The sequence below is a fragment of the Oncorhynchus keta genome, unplaced genomic scaffold, assembly GCF_023373465.1.
Source record: "Oncorhynchus keta strain PuntledgeMale-10-30-2019 unplaced genomic scaffold, Oket_V2 Un_scaffold_9243_pilon_pilon, whole genome shotgun sequence".
Taxonomy (NCBI): Eukaryota; Metazoa; Chordata; class Actinopteri; order Salmoniformes; family Salmonidae; genus Oncorhynchus; species Oncorhynchus keta.
In genome coordinates, this window is record NW_026291013.1 from 333,523 (window position 1) to 349,222 (window position 15,700).

Here is a 15,700-nt window from a genome sequence, read left to right on the forward strand (position 1 = left end):
CACAAGGCAGTAGGCCACACAAGGCAGTAGGCCACACAAGGCAGTAGGCCACACAAGGCAGTAGGCCACACAAGGCAGTAGGCCGCAAATAGGAAATGTAGGCCGCACAAGGCAGTAGGCCACACAAGGCAGTAGGCCACACAAGGCAGTAGGCCACACAAGGCAGTAGATCCCATGGCACACAAGGCAGTAGGCCACACTAGGCCACACAAGGCAGTAGGCCACACAAGGCAGTAGGCCACACAAGGCAGTAGGCCACACAAGGCAGTAGGCCACACAAGGCAGTAGGCCACACAAGGCAGTAGGCCATGCGGGAATGTTCGTTCCATAATGCAATTAGCGGGAAAACCCCCGTTGTCAAAATGGCACTGCACATACGAGCTGTTTCATGTGACAGATAAAATATCTGTTTGAAATGTAGAAAGAGATGAGATCTAATAGGCTAATCTGAAGCAAGGTAAGACACATTCAATATGTATCAATGACTCTCTGAGGTCATTAAAGATCCCATGGCACTTATCGTAAGAGTGGGGGTGTTTACCCCGGTGTCCTGGCTGAATTCCCAATCTGGTCCTCAAACTATCACAGTCACCTAATAATCCCCAGTTTCCAATTGGTTCATTCATCCCCCCTCCTCCTCTCCCCTGTAACTATTCCCCAGGTCGTTGCTGCAAATGAGAACGTGTTCTCAGTCAACTTTACCTGGTAAAATAACGGATAAATAAATAAATTAAAAACGTTCAGGTTTCAAACTACTATTAAGTGTAAAATGTTTTCTAGATGCGTTCTGACTCCAGCTCATTGTAAAAGTGGTGTGACGCGCTGATGAGTCCGGCCTTCCGTTGGCGTCTGATCTTTAAAAGCACCACAAGATGCAGCAACAGAAGCTCTTTAAGTGTGATGGATTTCCCTCTGTCTGTACGGTGTAATAATATACTGTACACGCGTCAATTTCATTACACTAAATTATGCTAATTAACCTATAGACCGATAAGCAAATGTATTTACGAAGACTGGTATTTCCATTATTTTCTTCTTCTCACGAACAGTTGGCCCAGCAACAGTTTGATTTCAAATCGGCTTTAAAAATAATTGTAAATCAGACAATGAATGAATGAATTTTGTCTTGCTGCTTTTTGTTCTATGTTGCTCTGTCTGTATGCTATGTCTTGCTTGTCCTATGTTGCTATGTTTTGCTTGTTCTATGTTGCTATTGTCTATATTGTAATTGTTTTTAATAACCTGCCCAGGGACTGCGGTTGAAAATTAGCCGGCTGGCTAAAACCGGCACTTTTACTGAAACGTTGATTAATGTGCACTGTCCCTGTAAAAATAAAAAATAAACTCAACTCAACTCACAAAAGCCGGCTATTTTGGGCTAATGGAAACTCTGCATTGACATGATTTGTTGACGGTAGGTGTCAACACAAACTCACTTTCTTGTCCTATGTTTCTGTCAACAGCTCTGCTCCACGTATGAATGCCTTGATGTTTGTCCTAGAGGACTTGATGTTGCTGTGTTGTAGAGGCTAGAGGCCTTGATGTCCTAGTTGCTCTGTGTGTAGAGGCCTTGATGTTTGTTGGCCTATGTTTTGCCTTGATGTCTGTATGCTAGAGGCCTGATGTTTGTAGAGGCCTATGTTGCTCTGTCTGTAGAGGCCTTGATCTTGCTTGTCCTAGAGGCCTTGATGTGTGTAGAGGCCTTGATGTTTGCTTGTCCTATGTTGCTCTGTCTGTAGAGGCCTGATGTTTGCTTGTCCTGATGTTTGTAGAGGCCTTGATGTCTGTATGCTATGAGGCCTTGTCCTATGTAGAGGCCTTGATGTTTTGCCTTGATGTTGTAGAGGCCTTGATTGTAATCGTTTTTAATAGAGGCCTGCCCAGATGTGGTTGAAAAGGCCTTGATGTGTGTAGAGGCCTTGATGTTGTAGAGGCCTTGATGTTTGTAGAGGCCTTGATGTTTAAAAATAGAGGCCTTGATGTTTGTAGAGCTGATGATTTAGAGGCCTTGATGATTTGTAGAACTCTGCATTGACATGATTGGTTGAGGCCTTGATGTTCAACACAAACTCACTTGATGTTGACAGAGGCCTTGATCTTCACAGAGCCTTGATGTTTGAAGGCCTTGATGTTTGTAGAGGCCTAGAGGCCTTGATGTTTGTAGAGGACTTGATGTTTGTAGAGGCTAGAGGCCTTGATGTGTGTAGAGGCCTTGATGTGTGTAGAGGCCTTGATGTTTGTAGAGGCCTTGATGTTTGTAGAGGCCTTGATGTTTGTAGAGGCCTTGATGTTTAGAGGCTAGAGGCCTTGATGTTTGTAGAGGCCTTGATGTGTGTAGAGGCCTTGATGTGTGTAGAGGCCTTGATGTGTGTAGAGGCCTTGATGTGTGTAGAGGCCTTGATGTTTGTAGAGGCCTTGATGTTTGTAGAGGCCTTGATGTTTGTAGAGGCCTTGATGTTTGTAGAGGCCTTGATGTTTGTAGAGGCCTTGATGTTTGTAGAGGCTAGAGGCCTTGATGTGTGTAGAGGCCTTGATGTGTGTAGAGGCCTTGATGTTTGTAGAGGCCTTGATGTTTGTAGAGGCCTTGATGTTTGTAGAGGCTAGAGGCCTTGATGTTTGTAGAGGCCTTGATGTTTGTAGAGGCCTTGATGTTTTGCTAGAGGCCTTGATGCCTTTTGTAGAGGCCTTGATGTTTGTAGAGGCCTTGATGTTTGTAGAGGCTAGAGGCCTTGATGTGTGTAGAGGCCTTGATGTTTGTAGAGGCCTTGATGTGTGTAGAGGCCTTGATGTGTGTAGAGGCTAGAGGCCTTGATGTGTGTAGAGGCCTTGATGTGTGTAGAGGCCTTGATGTGTGTAGAGGCCTTGATGTTTGTAGAGGCCTTGATGTTTGTAGAGGCCTTGATGTTTGTAGAGGCCTTGATGTTTGTAGAGGCCTTGATGTTTGTAGAGGCCTTGATGTTTGTAGAGGCTAGAGGCCTTGATGTGTGTAGAGGCCTTGATGTGTGTAGAGGCCTTGATGTGTGTAGAGGCCTTGAGGCCTTGATGTTTGATGTGTGTAGAGGCCTTGATGTGTGTAGAGGCTAGAGGCCTTGATGTGTGTAGAGGCCTTGATGTGTGTAGAGGCCTTGATGTGTGTAGAGGCCTTGATGTTTGTAGAGGCCTTGATGTTTGTAGAGGCCTTGACGTGTGTAGAGGCCTTGATGTGTGTAGAGGCCTTGATGTGTGTAGAGGCCTTGATGTGTGTAGAGGCCTTGACGTGTGTAGAGGCATTGATGTTTGTAGAGGCCTTGATGTTTGTAGAGGCTAGAGGCCTTGATGTGTGTGGAGGCCTTGATGTGTGTAGAGGCCTTGATGTGTGTAGAGGCTAGAGGCCTTGATGTTTGTAGAGGCTAGAGGCCTTGTCGTGTGTAGAGGCCTTGATGTGTGTAGAGGCCTTGACGTGTGTAGAGGCTAGAGGCCTTGACGTGTGTAGAGGCCTTGACGTGTGTAGAGGCTAGAGGCCTTGACGTGTGTAGAGGCCTTGACGTGTGGAGGCTAGAGGCCTTGATGTGTGTAGAGGCCTTGATGTGTGTAGAGGCCTTGATGTGTGTAGAGGCCTTGACGTGTGTAGAGGCTAGAGGCTGTGAATGTGTTAGCCTGTCGTGCTCACATCTGTAGAGCAGCAGCACCGTGTTAGCGTGTCGTGCTAACCTCTGTAGAGCAGCAGCACCGTATTAGGGTCAGTTAGCGTGTCATGCTAACCTCTGTAGAGCAGCAGCACTGTGTTAGCGTGTCGTGCTAACCTCTGTAGAGCAGCAGCACTGTGTTAGCATGTCGTGCTAACCTCTGTAGTGCAGCAGCACCATGTTAGGGTCAGTTAGCGTGTCGTGCTAACCTCTGTAGAGCAGCAACATCGTGTTAGGGTCAGTTAGCGTGACATGCTAACCTCTGTAGAGCAGCAGCACTAGGATAGCGTGTCGTGCGAACCACTGTAGAGCAGTAGCACCGTGTTAGGGTCAGTTAGCGAGTCGTGCGAACCACTGTAGAGCAGTAGCACCGTGTTAGGGTCAGTTAGCGTGTCATGCTAACCTCCGTAGAGCAGCAACACCGTGTTAGGGTCAGTTAGCGTGTCCTGCTAACCTCCGTAGAGCAGCAGCATCGTGTTAGGGTCAGTTAGCGTGTCCTGCTAACCTCCGTAGAGCAGCAGCACCGTGTTAGGGTCAGTTAGCGTGTCCTGCTAACCTCCGTAGAGCAGCAGCATCGTGTTAGGGTCAGTTAGCGTGTCATGCTAACCTCTGCAGTGCAGCAGCACTGTGTTAGGGTCAGTTAGCGTGTCATGCTAACCTCTGCAGTGCAGCAGCACCAGGCATTAGCTACCTCAGAGGAATAAGAAACAGGCAGGAAGGCAGTAATGTTAAGAAATGCATGAATAAGCTTCATCCACTATCTGGTCTTTACTCTCAAGTCTTGGTAATGTTTTAGTTGACTCGCCACTCACGCCATATTCCCAATACAGTACATAACACAGAGAGAGATCAGTCAGGAGCATATTCCCCATACAGTACATAACACGGAGAGATCAGTCAGGAGCATATTCCCCATACAGTACATAACACAGAGAGATCAGTCAGGAGCATATTCCCCATACAGTACATAACACGGAGAGATCAGTCAGGAGCATATTCCCCATACAGTACATAACACAGAGAGATCAGTCAGGAGCATATTCTCCATACAGTACATAACACGGAGAGAGATCAGTCAGGAGCATATTCCCCATACAGTACATAACACAGAGAGAGATCAGTCAGGAGCATATTCTCCATACAGTACATAACACGGAGAGAGATCAGTCAGGAGCATATTCCCCATACAGTACATAACACACAGAGAGATCAGTCAGGAGCATATTCCCCATACAGTACATAACACGGAGAGATCAGTCAGGAGCATATTCTCCATACAGTACATAACACGGAGAGAGATCAGTCAGGAGCATATTCCCCATACAGTACATAGCACAGAGAGATCAGTCAGGAGCATATTCCCCATACAGTACATAACACACAGAGAGAGATCAGTCAGGAGCATATTCCCCATACAGTACATAACACAGAGAGATCAGTCAGGAGCATATTCCCCATACAGTACATAACACACAGAGAGAGATCAGTCAGGAGCATATTCTCCATACAGTACATAACATGGAGAGATCAGTCAGGAGCATATTCTCCATACAGTACATAACATGGAGAGATCAGTCAGGAGCATATTCTCCATACAGTACATAACATGGAGAGATCAGTCAGGAGCATATTCTCCATACAGTACATAACACGGAGAGATCAGTCAGGAGCATATTCCCCATACAGTACATAACACACAGAGAGAGATCAGTCAGGAGCATATTCCCCATACAGTACATAACACAGAGAGATCAGTCAGGAGCATATTCCCCATACAGTACATAACACACAGAGAGAGATCAGTCAGGAGCATATTCTCCATACAGTACATAACACGGAGAGATCAGTCAGGAGCATATTCTCCATACAGTACATAACATGGAGAGATCAGTCAGGAGCATATTCTCCATACAGTACTTATACTGAACCGATACAATCCCTGTATAGACCATTGGTCGGTCAATAGGGTTATTAGCTGGTGGTTTTAGGTCTGTTTGCTGTCTAGCAGTGTGTCAGTGAGAGAACATCCTGACCTACATTCTACAATCTAGATTAGAACCTTGAACCATTCTAAAGTGATTCCAGAACCATTCCAGTTGTATTCCTAAAAAACACCATCACATTACACACCCCATTTAACAATCAAACGTGGGGCTTTAACTCTGGGTGAGAGAACACTGTCACTGTGAATGAGTTGCAATATATAATCAGTACATCTAAAGGTGTGACTGCTGGCGGCACAGTTCAATGAACCAACAGTTGAACAATACCTGTACTGAAGTCATAAAGCAGACGAATCAGGACTTTACCTGGCTGAGCGGACAGGCAGCCTGGAACATTCCTTAAATACCTGACGAGAGGGAACTATTTATGAAATGTTGCTGCACCTGTTCCAGATATGAAAACACTGTCGCTGCGCAGGCACACACACACACACACACACACACACACACACACACACACACACACACACACACACACACACACACACACACACACACACACAGGTCTGTCTTGTTCAACTCCACAATAGGTTACTGTGTTTGGTTCCTTTCATCCCTTTGTTTTAGACAAAACCCCCAATTATGCAAAACCTCTCCACTTCTTTGAACATTATGCTCCTAAACTTTTCCTGCTGTTAAATCCATACATCGCCTCATTCAGTTATAACCTTCACAAACGCACAGCCATAACCTACAAACCTCTGATTCGGCAGCCCTGGCGGTGGGAAGGCAAAGTGTTCCCCTTTTGGAACCCTTTCCTGTGTCTGAAAGGTAGAACCTAGCCGGCAGACCCAGGGAGCAAATCAAGTGCACCTACAGGCCTACCGCTGGCCAATCAGATAGCTCCAATACCCGTGTCTGCACAGTTTCCTCAAGCCACAGACTGTAAAAAGAAACCTCAGAACGCACAGCAAAGTTGATAATACTGTGAGATTTAAAAACGTTTAAAACCACGACTAGAGAAAGACTCAAAGAGCTGCTGTTTTTATGAGTAAGTTCATGTTTAAAGTTGTTATTCAGCACTGTCAACCTCTTTTATAGCCATACTTCCTCTTTTACAGCCATACTTCCTATTTTACAGCCATACTTCCTCTTTTACAGCCATACTTCCTCTTTTACAGCCATACTTCCTCTTTTACAGCCATACTTCCTCTTTTACAGCCATACTTCCTCTTTTACAGCCATACTTCCTCTTTTATAGCCATACTTCCTCTTTTACAGCCATACTTCCTCTTTTATAGCCATACTTCCTCTTTTACAGCCATACTTCCTCTTTTACAGCCATACTTCCTCTTTTACAGCCAGACTTCCTCTTTTACAGCCATACTTCCTCTTTTACAGCCATACTTCCTCCTTTTACAGCCATACTTCCTCCTTTTATAGCCATACTTCCTCCTTTTATAGCCATACCTCCTCCTTTTATAGCCATACCTCCTCCTTTTATAGCCATACCTCCTCCTTTTATAGCCATACCTCCTCCTTTTATAGCCATACCTCCTCCTTTTATAGCCATACCTCCTCCTTTTATAGCCATACCTCCTCCTTTTATAGCCATACCTCCTCCTTTTATAGCCATACCTCCTCCTTTTATAGCCATACCTCCTCCTTTTATAGCCATACCTCCTCCTTTAATAGCCATACCTCCTACTTTTATAGCCATACCTCCTACTTTTATAGCCATACCTCCTACTTTTAATAGCCATACTTCCTACTTTATAGCCATACTTCCTACTTTATAGCCATACTTCCTACTTTATAGCCATACTTCCTACTTTATAGCCATACTTCCTACTTTATAGCCATACTTCCTACTTTATAGCCATACTTCCTACTTTATAGCCATACTTCCTACTTTATAGCCATACTTCCTACTTTTATAGCCATACTTCCTACTTTAATAGCCATACCTCCTACTTTTATAGCCATACCTCCTACCTTTTATAGCCGTATAGCCATACCTCCTTTTATAGCCGTACCTCCTCCTTTTATAGCCGTACTAGCCATACTCCTTTTATAGCCGTACCTCCTCCTTTTATAGCCGTACTTCCTCCTTTATAGCCATACTTCCTCCTTTATAGCCGTACCTCCTCCTTTTATAGCCGTACCTCCTTTTATAGCCTTTATAGCCATACCTCCTCCTTTTATAGCCATACCTCCTCCTTTTATAGCCATACCTCCTCCTTTTATAGCCATACCTCCTCCTTTTATAGCCATACCTCCTACTTTAATAGCCATACCTCCTACTTTAATAGCCATACTTCCTACTTTAATAGCCATACCTCCTACTTTAATAGCCATACCTCCTACTTTAATAGCCATACCTCCTACTTTAATAGCCATACCTCCTACTTTAATAGCCATACCTCCTACTTTAATAGCCATACCTCCTACTTTAATAGCCATACCTCCTACTTTAATAGCCATACTTCCTACTTTAATAGCCATACTTCCTACTTTAATAGCCATACTTCCTACTTCCACTCGTGCTACATCCAGCACTGGGCTGTAATGAATGCCTATAGAAAAGTTGTTCCTATAAGCTTCAGTTGTTGATCATCTGCTTGTCTCCTTTCTCTGGTCATGGGATTAACAACATGAACTGGTGCATGAGTTTCCCCATCAGCTGGAAGACTGTGTCCCCTTTTCCTCAGCGGAGGGACGGAGGGAGGGATGGGAGATGGAGGGAGGGACGGGGTGACAGGCTGCCTCATCGTCCCTCCCTCCCTCCCTCTCCTCAGACTGACCATCAGATGCAGGCCATCAGCTCACTCAGCTGTGCCTCATACAAATTATATTTGACCAGTGTGATCATATACCTAATTTGTTATGAGTGCCGTAACCTCCCCAAACGCAGTGCCGTAACCTCCCCAAACGCAGTGCCGTAACCTCCCCAAACGCAGTGCCGTAACCTCCCCAAACGCAGTGCCATAACCAGACAAGAGGAGAGAGTGTTGACACTGTTGTTTCTCAAGACATGGACACGTTGGTAGAGACAGGCACCCAGCCTACGATCCATCCAGTTTAACTACGGCTTAAAAAGATCACAAACGCAGTCCGGCGAACGTTAAGAAACAGAATATATTTGTCCTGGGATATGTTCAGTGCTCTAGTCACAGTGGCTGATGAAGTGCGTGACAAACCTGCCGCAGTGGGAGAAAGCAGAGCCTCTTTCCACATTGACGACAGCACAGGGACATTTTCAGAGGTTCTCCAGGGACAATACTGTTGTGTAAACATGCACAAAAAAATGATCCCGTCTCGAGTGCTAACTACGTGGTGCATGACCCTCCCCCTGACAGTTGCCCCCCTCTAAGCAGGACGGTGTCGACAGGATAGCTCAGCCCAACACACCTACAGTATAAATGGTAATAGTAGAAAGGTATAGACAGAATAGTGCAGCCCAACACACCTACAGTATAAATGGTAATAGTTCAGCCCAACACTCCTACAGTATAAATGGTAATAGTAGGAAGGTGTAGACAGAATAGTTCAGCCCAACACACCTACAGTATAAATGGTAATAGTTCAGCCCAACACTCCTACAGTATAAATGGTAATAGTTCAGCCCAACACTCCTACAGTATAAATGGTAATATATAGTTCAGCCCAACACTCCTACAGTATAAATGGTAATAGTAGAAAGGTATAGACAGAATAGTTCAGCCCAACACACCTACAGTATAAATGGTAATAGTTCAGCCCAACACTCCTACAGTATAAATGGTAATAGTTCAGCCCAACACTCCTACAGTATAAATGGTAATAGTTCAGCCCAACACTCCTACAGTATAAATGGTAATAGTTCAGCCCAACACTCCTACAGTATAAATGGTAATAGTTCAGCCCAACACTCCTACAGTATAAATGGTAATAGTTCAGCCCAACACTCCTACAGTATAAATGGTAATAGTTCAGCCCAACACTCCTACAGTATATAAATGGTAATAGTTCAGCCCAACACTCCTACAGTATAAATGGTAATAGTTCAGCCCAACACTCCTACAGTATAAATGGTAATAGTTCAGCCCAACACTCCTACAGTATAAATGGTAATAGTTCAGCCCAACACTCCTACAGTATAAATGGTAATAGTTCAGCCCAACACTCCTACAGTATAAATGGTAATAGTTCAGCCCAACACTCCTACAGTATAAATGGTAATAGTTCAGCCCAACACTCCTACAGTATAAATGGTAATAGTTCAGCCCAACACTCCTACAGTATAAATGGTAATAGTTCAGCCCAACACTCCTACAGTATAAATGGTAATAGTTCAGCCCAACACTCCTACAGTATAAATGGTAATAGTCAGCCCAACACTCCTACAGTATAAATGGTAATAGTTCAGCCCAACACTCCTACAGTATAAATGGTAATAGTATAAATGGTAATAGTTAGCCCAACACTCCTACAGTATAAAGTAATAGTTCAGCCCAACACTCCTACAGTATAAATGGTAATAGTTCAGCCCAACACTCCTACAGTATAAATGGTAATAGTTCAGCCCAACACTCCTACAGTATAAATGGTAATAGTTCAGCCCAACACTCCTACAGTATAAAAATGGCCCAACACTCCTACAGTATAAATGGTAATAGTCAGCCCAACACTCCTACAGTATAAATGGTAATAGTTCAGCCCAACACTCCTACAGTATAAATGGTAATAGTCAGCCCAACACTCCTACAGTATAAATGGTAATAGTTCAGCCCAACACTCATACAGTATAAATGGTAATAGTAGAAAGGTATAGACAGAATAGTTCAGCCCAACACTCCTACAGTATAAATGGTAATAGTCAGCCCAACACTCCTACAGTATAAATGGTAATAGTTCAGCCCAACACTCCTACAGTATAAATGGTAATAGTCAGCCCAACACTCCTACAGTATAAATGGTAATAGTTCAGCCCAACACTCCTACAGTATAAATGGTAATAGTTCAGCCCAACACTCCTACAGTATAAATGGTAATAGTCAGCCCAACACTCCTACAGTATAAATGGTAATAGTTCAGCCCAACACTCCTACAGTATAAATGGTAATAGTCAGCCCAACACTCCTACAGTATAAATGGTAATAGTTCAGCCCAACACTCCTACAGTATAAATGGTAATAGTTCAGCCCAACACTCCTACAGTATAAATGGTAATAGTTCAGCCCAACACTCCTACAGTATAAATGGTAATAGCAAATCAATGTTTGTTTTTTTAAATAGCTGACGTGTGGACATTTAAATATGGACATTTTCCTGATATTTTAGACTTGTGTTATTGACCTCTTACCTGAAATTGCACCAACAGCCTGTTCTGTCCAAGCTGCCTGCCGGCTACACTGAGTCACGTACAACTATGGAATCCCTTCCCCGCCACCATTAAAATAAATAAAAAACGTTGATACTATTGCAGAAAATGTTTGATATGCGCAAGTCAAAAAACTATGTAGGTAAAACATTTGAGATAATTGATGATACAAATAGAATATATATTCAGTAGAATAGTTTGCAATGCTTTGCCTCCTGGCTATGGGCTACAGTGACATTTCTGAGCTGAAACTCAAGAACGTCAACCGAACCCTCTCTCGGCTCGTAAACATTCCAGTCGCTCATGTGAATTGAAAGTGTATGTACTGTACTTCACCCCTCTCCCCTTTACCCTTACCCTCACCCCTCTCCCCTTTACCCTTACCCTCACCCCTCTCACTCTCCCCCTCACCCCTCTCCCCTTTACCCTTACCCTCACTTCTTTACTTCACCCCTCCCCTCCAGCTCTTCCCCTCTCCCCTCTCCTCACCCCTTTCCCTCTTCCCTCCCCTCCCGCTCTTCCCCTCTCCTCTCCTCACCCCTTTCCCTCCCGCTCTTCCCTCTCCTCACCCCTTACCCTCCCCTCCCGCTCTTCCCTCTCCTCACCCCTTTCCCTCTTCCCTCCCGCTCTTCCCCTCTCCTCGCCACTCTCCCTCTTCCCTCCCCTCCAGCTCTTCCCCTCTTCCCTCTCCTCAGCCCTTTCCCTCTTCCCTCCCCTCCCGCTCTTCCCCTCTCATCACCCCTCTCCTCCCTCCCCTCCCTTTCCCTCTTCCCTCCTCCTCCAGCTCTTCCCCTCTCATCACCCCTCCTCCCTCCTCTTCCTCTCCCTCTTCCCTCTCCTCACCCCTTTCCCTCTTCCCTCCCCTCCAGCTCTTCCCCGCACCCCTCTCATCACCACTCTCCCCCTTCCCTCCACTCCTGCTCTTCCCTCTCCTCACCCCTTTCCCTCCTCCCTCCCCTCCCGCTCTTCCCATCCTCTCATTTCTCTTCTGGCTGTACTGATAAGAACACAGAGGAACTGACTTCTGTATGTGTAGCACCTCTAAAGGATGAATGAACAAAGGACTGTTTCATCTCAAGATACGAGGCTGCGAACAACAGATCTGGGTCACTCACTGAAGAGAGGTACGAGGCTGTGAACAACAGATCTGGGTCACTCACTGAAGAGAGGTACGAGGCTGCGAACAACAGATCTGGGTCACTCACTGAAGAGAGGTACGAGGCTGCGAACAACAGATCTGGGTCACTCACTGAAGAGAGGTACGAGGCTACGAACAACAGATCTGGGTCACTCACTGAAGAGAGGTACGAGGCTACGAACAACAGATCTGGGTCACTCACTGAAGAGAGGTACGAGGCTGTGAACAACAGAGATCTGGGTCACTCACTGAAGAGAGGTACGAGGCTGTGAACAACAGATCTGGGTCACTCACTGAAGAGAGGTACGAGGCTACGAACAACAGATCTGGGTCACTCACTGAAGAGAGGTACGAGGCTGTGAACAACAGATCTGGGTCACTCACTGAAGAGAGGTACGAGGCTGCGAACAACAGATCTGGGTCACTCACTGAAGAGAGGTACGAGGCTGTGAACAACAGATCTGGGTCACTCACTGAAGAGAGGTACGAGGCTGTGAACAACAGATCTGGGTCACTCACTGAAGAGAGGTACGAGGCTGTGAACAACAGATCTGGGTCACTCACTGAAGAGAGGTACGAGGCTGTGAACAACAGATCTGGGTCACTCACTGAAGAGAGGTACGAGGCTGCGAACAACAGATCTGGGTCACTCACTGAAGAGAGGTACGAGGCTGTGAACAACAGAGATCTGGGTCACTCACTGAAGAGAGGTACGAGGCTGCGAACAACAGATCTGGGTCACTCACTGAAGAGAGGTACGAGGCTACGAACAACAGATCTGGGTCACTCACTGAAGAGAGGTACGAGGCTGCGAACAACAGATCTGGGTCACTCACTGAAGAGAGGTACGAGGCTGCGAACAACAGATCTGGGTCACTCACTGAAGAGAGGTACGAGGCTGTGAACAACAGATCTGGGTCACTCACTGAAGAGAGGTACGAGGCTGCGAACAACAGATCTGGGTCACTCACTGAAGAGAGGTACGAGGCTGCGAACAACAGATCTGGGTCACTCACTGCATATATTTGGACAGAAGACACAAAAAAATCCTAAAAAAACTGTTTTTTAGAAAACATTAATTTTTCAACAGTAATTATTTTTTAACTCTACACCAAACAGCACCTTACTATCTAAAATATGACTATCTGAAAAAATACAGACCATTCTGCTTTTTGGAACACATTGACTTTGACGCAGCTGAGTAATTTCGTGTCTGTGACCGAGGAACAGTGAACGAAGAATTATAGCTCTCTGTTAATTCAAATCAATAATTGAAATGAATTATCATTAGTGAAATGAATAGAGATCGGCAGACAGAGGAGGCAAGTCTTTCTGGTCTGTTACTGTCGCCCGAATGAGCAGCTTGTGTGTGTGTGTGTGTGTGTGTGTGTGTGTGTGTGTGTGTGTGTGTGTGTGTGTAGCCAGGCAGCAGATCCCAGCTCAGTGGGATAACAGTGATACCACCACCTGTGTGTTAATCCAAACAACTGCTCCGTTTCACTAATGATGTCATGGGGTCAGAGGGTAGGTGTGAGTCCCAAATGAATCCCTATTCCCTACATAGTGCACTATTTACAACAAGAGCTCTATGGGCCCTGGTCAAAAGAAGTGCACTATATAGGGAATAGGGTGCCATTTTGGGATGCGTAGATTCAGATAGAAATGTATCGTATAGAAGAGACATGATTATGTTGTCATATAGAATAGACAATCTGCCATCTCTACACATGACATTTCTATCTGTTCCAATGTTGTAAAAAAATGGCAGTATCTTGACTCAGTAAGTCCCTGGTGAGATGAGTCAGCTAGAGATCACAGGGTTCATATTTTGGTGATTTGATGTTTACTTACTGCATCACTTGTGGTCACTGATAGAAAAGAGGAGAGAAGGGAGGAGCGGAGGAGAGAGGAGAATGGGAGGGCAGGAGAAGAGAGGAGAGGAGAAGAGAAGAGAGGAGAAAGAGAGAGTAGAGGAGAAAGGGAAGAGAGGAGAAAGGGAAGAGAGGAGAAAGGGAAGAGAGAAGAAAGGGAAGAGAGGAGAAAGGGAAGAGAGGAGAAAGGGAAGAGAGGAGAAAAGGAGGAGAGGAGAAAGGGAAGAGAGGAGAAAGGGAGGAGAGGAGAAGAGAGGAGAGGAGAAAGGGAGGAGAGGGAGAAGGGAAGAGAGGAGAAAGGGAGGAGAGGAGAAAGGGAAGAGAGGAGAAAGGGAGAGAGGAGAAAGAAGAGAGAAAGGAGAAAGGAGAGAGGAGGAGGAGAAGAGAGAGAAAGGGAAGAGGAGAAAGGGAGAGAGGAGAAGAGAGAGTAGAGGAGAAAGGGAAGAGAGGAGAAAAGGAGGAGAGGAGAAAGGGAAGAGAGGAGAAAGGGAGGGCAGGAGAAGAGAGGAGAGGAGAAAGGGAGGAGAAAGGGAAGAGAGGAGAAAGGGAGGAGAGGAGAAAGGGAGGGCAGGAGAAGAGAGGAGAGGAGAAAGGTAAGAGAGGAGAAAGGGAAGAGAGGAGAAAGGGAGGGCAGGAGAAGAGAGGAGAAAGGGAAGAGAGGAGAAAGGGAAGAGAGGAGAGGAGAAAGGGAAGAGAGGAGAAAGGGAAGAGAGGAGAAAGGGAAGAGAGGAGAAAGGGAAGAGAGGAGAAAGGGAAGAGAGGAGAAAGGGAGAGAGGAGAAAGGGAAGAGAGGAGAAAGGGAAGAGAGGAGAAAGGGAAGAGAGGAGAAAGGGAAGAGAGGAGAAAGGGAAGAGAGGAGAAAGGGAAGAGAGAGGAGAAAGGGAGAGAGAGGAGAAAGGGAAGAGAGGAGAAAGGGAGGAGGAGAGAGGAGAAAGGGAGAGAGAGGAGAGGAGGGGAAGAGAGAGGAGAAAGGGAAGAGAGAGGAGAAAGGGAAGGAGGAGAAAGGGAAGAGAGGAGAAAGGAAGGAGGGAAGGGAAGAGAGGAGAAAGGAAGAGAGGAGAAATGGAAGAGAGGAGAAAGGGAGGAGGAGACCAAGACCAGAGGAGAAGAAGAGAGAGGAGAACGGGAGGAAAGGCCCAAACCCCTCAAGGATCTGGTGAGGAGAGTCTCTCAAAGAGTCTGAGAAGATCCCTGTCCCTCCAGAGTCTGAGAGGAGAAAGGAAAGTGGGAAGGAGGTGAGGAGAGGGCAGTTCCATGGCAGCACCAGACCATCCCAGACCATCCCAGATGGCCCAAACCCCTCAACCATCTGGTGAGGAGACGTCTCTCCAATCCTCCACTAGTCTGTCCCCTTTCTTTTAGTAGTCATGGAGTTCTCTCTCTCTCTCTACCACGACCCTAACACTTCAGTCCTGTCGCTCTCGCTCTCTCCACCATGACCCTAACACTTCAGTCCTGTCGCTCTCTCCACCATGACCCTAACACTTCAGTCCTGTCGCTCTCTCCACCATGACCCTAACACTTCAGTCCTGTCGCTCTCGCTCAGGCACACGTCACATGACCGTGCTGACCCAAGCCTCACTGTCCTCTCTTGGATCGTATCTTTCCACATCCTCCTATCTAGCAGGTTCCAGCAGCTACGGTAGATGTGGAATCAGGCCCGACCAGTTCAGCTTGGTAGTGAAGAATGTTAGGGGTGTGTGAGTACTGGGTAGACAACA

At 45.9% G+C, this 15,700-nt stretch overlaps 1 long non-coding RNA gene across 1 annotated transcript; it reads left to right on the forward strand.

The window, feature by feature from the left end:
• Positions 1-12,102: 12,102 nt before the first annotated feature.
• Positions 12,103-13,043, forward strand: LOC127929633 (uncharacterized). The gene is made up of 4 exons (XR_008135609.1): positions 12,103-12,229; positions 12,275-12,366; positions 12,772-12,818; positions 12,999-13,043. It is a non-coding gene; the product is annotated as an uncharacterized LOC127929633 (long non-coding RNA).
• Positions 13,044-15,700: the final 2,657 nt, after the last annotated feature.